This window comes from Strongylocentrotus purpuratus, unplaced genomic scaffold (assembly GCF_000002235.5).
Source record: "Strongylocentrotus purpuratus isolate Spur 01 unplaced genomic scaffold, Spur_5.0 spur5_scaffold_2, whole genome shotgun sequence".
Taxonomy (NCBI): domain Eukaryota; kingdom Metazoa; phylum Echinodermata; class Echinoidea; order Camarodonta; family Strongylocentrotidae; genus Strongylocentrotus; species Strongylocentrotus purpuratus.
Genome location: NW_022145605.1, coordinates 9,360,523 through 9,368,020, shown reverse-complemented (window position 1 = coordinate 9,368,020; position 7,498 = coordinate 9,360,523). Strand labels below are relative to the sequence as shown.

The following is a 7,498-nucleotide window of genomic DNA, read 5'->3' as shown; positions in this document are numbered from 1 at the left end:
ATCAGCCATACATAATAAATATTGCTCGGAAGCATGCTTTGCATTTAAATGGCCTATATGTATGCACATTTTAACGACTACCTAAGTGCGGGGTTGAAATTGAATTCAATTTGTGAATCCAATAGTTCACTTTCCATGTATATCCCTATCGTATGGTTTGTGTATTTAAGCAGTATGAGTTGATATTACGAAGTATGAATTTGTTGTCCGAATGGAGCGCTATCAGAAGGCACTTCCGATTCAATTACGTCTATAGTTACATTAATCCAAACCTTGTATCCAATTTACATATATTCCATTAAAATTACTCAATCCACTTACCGTAATGCGAACCCGAGTCTATATCGTTCAATTCAATTGCTGGATGTATCAATTTACCCTAAGCCAATAAGGTTTGTTTAACTATACACACCTGCCTCAGACATAGGCTGTTTGAAAGAATACTGTTCTATATTTAGGATTTTTTTCGTTCTCTCGAACAACTATGATTTTTCCCCCCGTAGACTAAAATGTGCCATTTGACAACCTCAGGTAAAATTAAAAGATGTAAACTTATGTTTCCTCCAATAATAATAATTATGAATACTATTCCAGATTATTAAAGCTTCTAAGGCATCTACGATGTCTCTAAGCATCTTAAAGAAACACCATCCCCGGTAAGCGGATTCAGACTTGCCCGCATACAACGTATGCACCTTCTCCACTCCCTGGGGAGCTTTCTAGCCAGGCACCTTACTCAACTCGGCTGACGCCTCGTTGAATAGAATGTTAATCTTTCAACTCATGAAAATATTCGCACTATTGAACTCATAACCATTCATTATTTGTATACACTAGACTTCAAGTTAATTAAGTAACATGGGGGGGGGGGGGGATCATTAATTTTTCCCTGGAAATCACAATTAGGAAATATGAAATAAATTCCATGTTAAACTAGATGTGATAAATCAATAAGTTTTCCTTGGCAAATGCAATTAAAAAAACAAAATACAATAATTTCACGTCAGTAGTAAATTTGGGGGTATTTCACTAACTTTTCCTTGACAAAATACCATAAATTGGGAACCGTGATCCCCAGAGTTAATCATCTGGCCCTCCATCTCTTCTCCCGATTCAGTCCTTCAAGATACAGGTGAGGCTGAGAGATTTTCGCAATTTCCTGCACCATCGCTTGTACAAACATCCTCACATCACACCCTGCATGCTCTGCGCTCATAATAACTCACATATTTCTCACTTTACAATGTTATAACCGGTTCCCTACAGGGGGCCCGTTTCCCTTTTTTCCTGGTTACCCTAGCAACCGTGTTACCCTTATCATCCTGCTAGCAGCACTCTTTTCCAAATATCTCTCCACTGATCAAACTCTGACGAGCTCCGTCGGGTGAAAGGGTTTCATCAAAATTCGACTCAATTTCTGTGTCTGCAACAATATGCGAATGAGTCATTTTATATATTTTCTCATAAAATACAATTTATATTTTGCGTAAAATGAAAGAACCGTGGCGAAATGGCTATGGCCATGTTGCATGAGGCTTTGGTATGCATCGGGTGGCATTCCCATTCGAGCAATCGAGCAGGCGCTAAATGGTTTACGCAAATATGAATGTATAAATATTTTGAAGACGATTGCAAGGCTTCATTTGGAATTTGCCTGGCAAACGCAAACTTTTTTGTTAAAGTGAAGGAGGGATACCCATTCACTCTCTCGGTTTTTGTTACTTTTATTTTACTTAGTTTAAGGCAATTCTAGGAATTACCCCGCACTAAATGTCAAAATCCTTTACATCTTTTGTTCCTGCGAAAGTATAAAAGGAAATGATATTCCGTGTCTTCGTGGTCTGTGCATTATCTTCAAATTTAGACACGGGCGGTGGTAGTATAAAAATTGAGCAGGAGCGGCTCTTTAGCCCCCCCCCCCCCAACAAAAATGAGCCCCACAGAAACATTTTATCGAGATATATATGTATATGTATATAAATATAGAAAATGAATCCAAGAACCACCAACTCCCTCTAAAAACAACCCTTCTAGGACAACTTCTAAGGAGCAGGTGGAGGGAATTTGTGGAACGCATTTTCCAGAAGGTTTGGGGTTCATTTTTAATACACCTTCCCTTGCTAACTATACTGCTTCCAATATGTGCCGCATACTTCCCTTCCACTTGTTATACCTTTGTCTCATTCCAACATTGGCCTCACATTCTCTCATGCCTTCGCCAGAGTCTCAAAATCGATATTCGTCTGTTGAGTGAACTGGTCTACCATGAACCATGAAATTTCATTACGGACTCCTCTTCAGAGATTTCCACCAGCATGATTTTCAAAAGGAGAGGCGAGTTTGTGAAAATGTGTGAATAGTATCGAGTAACCGAGGCAGGGAGCAAACCAGGCTTATGCCGAAGCTTGAATTGGGTAATCAAAGAATAGTGTAGTCTGACTTTCAAGCGGTATTTTGGTTTATAAATAATATTTAATCATGTGATTATCATTTGTGAAGCTATAGAGCACTTCAGATTGATAATATTTTTGTCTCCAGACTTCTTTCTGAAAAACCTTTGTACCAGCATACCAGACATAGTTAGCTTTGGCACCGTTAAGAGATTCAGATTAAGAATAAAACTTTTCAGTCATGAGGTTGGATATGGCATTTGTAAAGACTGTAGCAGATACATATATAGCGATATAAGATCTTGACGATGGTATTTCCATTTATCGAATATTACAACTCGCTTGCACCTCATAGGGCTTAAGGAGTATTACACAGGGGCTGGCTTTGAATACGTACCAGTGGCTGTGGCGCCACGTTTGATATTCACAGCAGAAATCATTAGACCGGTGAATGACCTGATATGTATAGGCTTTATATTTAGAAAGATAATCTAATGAAAATTGTCCACGTCTTCTCACTACTCTACCGTTGCCTTCACAAAACTCATCACCTTTCTCCGATGGCATTACCATTTACTTAGCCATTGCCTTTACGTTGTAATATACATACGTGATATTGTGAGGCACTTTTCAATTATTTTACCCTTTTAATTGTTCATCGTTATACAAACAGGAGTCAACGCATTTCTATACATTTAACAGTTTTCAGTATGGTTTGAAATTGTAAGAAGAAAGATTTGTTATGCCAAATAATATGTTATGCACTTGTCTATCACTTTATGGGCAATCCTGCCTATACGGTAATTAGAGGGTTTAGGCAAGGGAAGGTCTACGAAGGGGAAATTTAGTATTGAGTGCTAATTAATTCATGTGTTAGGTACTCTGACAGTTTGCAAACTTACCTCACCAAATAACAGGTTACTTCACTGATTGTAGGAAAGGCTCACTCCTCTAGTTTATAAACTATGCTTAAATATTGTAACGTGTTTTTTATTTATATGGTAGTTTCATGAAGTATTTTGTTAAATTTTGTACTTTTCTATATTGTCCATTCACTATGTTTTGTTTGATACTGCCTATACCTTCCTTTGTAGATTAGATTCAATTTTACAAGACTATCGTGTTGCACAAAGCAACCCTGCTTGTCTATTATTTTGAGCTGATGTGCATCCGTTGAAAACAGATGAATTTCTCAATCGTCACTTGTGGCAAAGGACAATTTTTTTAAAACATTGTAACATTCGTTTATTCAATTAATTATGTAAGATTGAGACTTTTATTTTTGGACAGATTGATATAAAGCGCTAACAAACGTTTGCATACATGTAGTAATGTCATATTTGGGAGCTTGCAGGCTTTTCTGCCGCATTTTGCCTTATGTGTGATGAAATGTCATATGTCGATTTTTCTTTTGCTTCTGAACATTCTTGTGAATGCTGCCCACCTAGTCGTGTGAATAAAGGTTACCCCGGGTGAGAGCGAAAGAAACAGGAGTTTGCTTATGCGAGCATGTTTGTCTTTCAGTCTGCTAACTCCATCGTTTATTGATGTATATGTCACACACATACATCACTCATCACGTAGTATCGCCGTCACATGATTTGAACAGGCCCAGCTGAGGTCCGTGGATAGTCTGCAAGCCAGACTCCACCTCGGTCGGTACTTTAGATGGGATATGGTAGATGTATTGAAGGATTAGATAGATAGCCTTTGGTCCATCTAGAAAAATTAAAGTAATAGCAAAAGGACACGCTTGAAACGTTATCTAGTGCGAATATCTAAGGGTGTATGTACATGACGTATGCTTGTATTTTTCTGTAAGTCTATTTACATTATATGTATATAATTATTTTGAATTTTAGCATAAAATATTTAGTTTGTTGAAAGAATAGTTTGGATTTGCCCCATTTCTGGTTAATACATATGTTACACAGGCTTCCTATGCCTGCGCCGGTTCAATTAATTAAGATTAGTAAACACGGAGATCCATTAGAATACATAAGTCTGAAACATATATTTTGTGCCAAAGATTCCAAAGAGGTATTTATTAATATTCAGTGTCAAAGGTACACCGATAATAAATTCCCAGTGTGACAACTGGCATTTTGATTTCAAACAACAATTCTTACAAAACAGCTACATGCAAAGCTTTACAATATGTTTATTACAAAAATGATAGCAAAAGAGCAAAGTAAACTACACTGTACAGTAGAAACATATTAGGGAATAGAAGAAAAGAATAGATGTTCATATGAAGTACAAATGATAAAACACAAGTCGTTCGTCAGTAAGCACTAAATACATCGATCAGGCGGAGAGCGTTGCCTGAACAACGACAGCAGTCCCAACTCTTGTCCCGAGGGAAATGGAAGTGGAACCATGGTGGAACCATGGTGAAACTGTTAAGAAACAAAATCAAGGCAGGTCTTAAAAAGCTGCGACATAGTAACTTCTGGGGGAAGTTACATCACACGTCTATCTGCCTTGAAGTCTAAACTTGCTCTCCTACTTAATCAATAATAATTCTTCTTTATATGGAACACAGTAATTCAACAAGAGTATTTATCGTCTTACAAGTAGTTATTGGGCTATCACTAAACTATCTAATCAAAAGTATTTTACAATGACTGAAATATCTATAAATATGTCTGGCTTGTGGAAAGTAGTATCTTCATTCATACACAGTCACAACCATCTTGTATCAAAAGTTAAGGGACAAACACATGAAAATATAATACAAATGGGTTTTCCAACGCAAGGAGAATCACACTAAACAATATCATAATTCAAATTGCATTAGGAACTTGTGATATCTCTATAATTTACTAGAATAAAACATGAATATACTTTTAGGAAGGTGGGTGTTCGCTTACCTGTTAAGAAACAAAATCAAGGCAGGTCTTAAAAAGCTGCGACATAGTAACTTCTGGGGGAAGTTACATCACACGTCTATCTGCCTTGAAGTCTAAACTTGCTCTCAACGAGAAAGCCAATCTTTCTTCCAAACCAGGCAAACAACCCCACTATTCCCTATCCCCAAGACAAAGGGGTACCAGTAAGTGTATCCACTGGTCATTCATGATTTATGTACTCTACGAATAAAGGAAGTGGTCTGGGTTTAAGACATAAACAAGGCCTATAGAATAGGGGTATCTTTGTTCCCATCTCTTTGTTTCACCAGTAGCATATACCAGAGAGGTGATCTTAATAGAAACATAGTTTAAAGGTACACTTTAAATAGGGGTTCAACAATTTAAAGTAATATAAGCTTACTCAAAAATAGAATATAGGTTCACTCAAAAAAATAGAATATACCTTAATAAACAGGGTCTGACACATACATATTGGAATCATGAAAGCCAAGCCAATTGTCTTGGATACTGTCCAGTCCTTCGACAATATTCCATGTTTGTTTCTATTCTTTATGAAAGCTCTCACGCCAAGTGAATGTCACTATTGTGTTATGGTCCGAATCAGTAACATTTTGCACTTGCGTTCTTCCTAAGTAGGAATCTACTTGTGGATTATTTACCCGTAATATGTGCCTTACACGACACGATCAAGTGGTCACTCTTCATATGAAATAGGCGAGTTGAGGGTAATTGAAAAACAGAACCATGCAAAGAGAAGGTGGATTAGGATGATGACAACGAGGATGAAGAGACGAGGAAGAGGGAATCCTGACGTCGTCACATTAATAAATCCCTGAAGCGATCGACATGATAATTAGATTGCTTGAACGAGTTAAACGAGTAAAGGAGATGGAAGAAAGAGATGGAGAGAGAGGGGGAGAGAGGGTGGGGGATAGGGGGAAATACAAAGAAAGAGTAATATGAAAATGATGGAGGATTAAGGCCTGGGTATTTAAGAAGAGAGGAACAGGGGAAGAGAGAGAGAGAGAGAGAGAGAGAGAGAGAAAGAGAGAGATAGAGAGAGAGATGTATTAATGGGGAAACGAGGGGAATTTTTACATTATTTTGAACGGTGAACATGATCAAGAGAGGATAAAATGACAAAGGGAAAGTGGAATCTGTGTGGGGTTCAAACATTCCGCTGCCCCTCCTTTCTTGCAACCCTGGAATCGCCCCTGTTTCTAGCCCATATAGTGCTTAATATGAAATGTAGCTCCCTCGATCCATATTGAACTGTGACATTACAAAATAAGATTCATGACCTGCTATGAGCTAATTGGAAACGAACTACCTTTCATCCCTTCATCCACACGATTTATAGGAGAGAACTTCATTACTGAAGCTACAATTCTCCGTCATTCAGAATGACCTTTTTATGTTTAAGCATGCTGTGACTGCTTTTTGGAGAAAGATGTGGACTTTTAGAGACGACAGTATGACTGGCGTTGTGAGCTTTTAATAAGAGCTGTCAAAGTAGGATTATTATCTCTTTGGAAGTCAATTACAGCAGACGACAAAGCTGCCAAATGATATAATTACTAAATTTGTTATAATTTAAATAGAAACAGATACAATTTGGTGTTGTTCAGCTCAACTAATGATACGACTTATTTTTTTGTTGTTTTATCTCAAGTTCAATTAAGCAACAGATGAACAACGTCCATCGTTCGTAATATTCTTAAAAAAGTGAACTGCATTATATTCGCTTTATTAAACAAAAACAATCGTCTCCAATTCCTCTAGGATCTGATCCACTCTTCATTTTACCATCATCCTCTTACATGGATCTTTACACAATAATTATGAACCTTAAAATTTACATTGTTATTTGTCCATTCGTGGAGAAATTTCATGTATTTAATTATGATTCACGTGCTCAGAATATAATATTATGAGCTAGATAGAATAACATGACTATGATTCAACACACCGTCACATCCACAAAGCCTTATCATCTTTCAAGTGATGGGAATGACCAAAGGACCTTTAATATTCTCTACCCTCAGCGAAAATCATTTCAGCATACGTGTTCACCATAAGTACTGCTTTTTAGTCATTCCTCCAAGAGGTTTTCAAGTGTCAAAGCTTTCAGTGCCTTTTGAAAGAGGATTGCCTTCGCATGGTCATCAATGGCATAGCATGGGGCGAGCCATTGAAGGGGCGCTGGATAATCATTACTACCACTAAGTTGATAAA

General features: G+C 37.4%; 1 long non-coding RNA gene across 1 annotated transcript; it reads right to left on the bottom strand.

The window, feature by feature from the left end:
- Positions 1–4,406: 4,406 nt before the first annotated feature.
- On the bottom strand, positions 4,407–5,711 carry LOC115926650. The gene is made up of 2 exons (XR_004065190.1): positions 5,264–5,711; positions 4,407–4,789 (listed from the first exon to the last, which is right to left on the bottom strand). It is a non-coding gene; the product is annotated as an uncharacterized LOC115926650 (long non-coding RNA).
- Between the last annotated feature and the right edge of the window lie 1,787 nt (positions 5,712–7,498).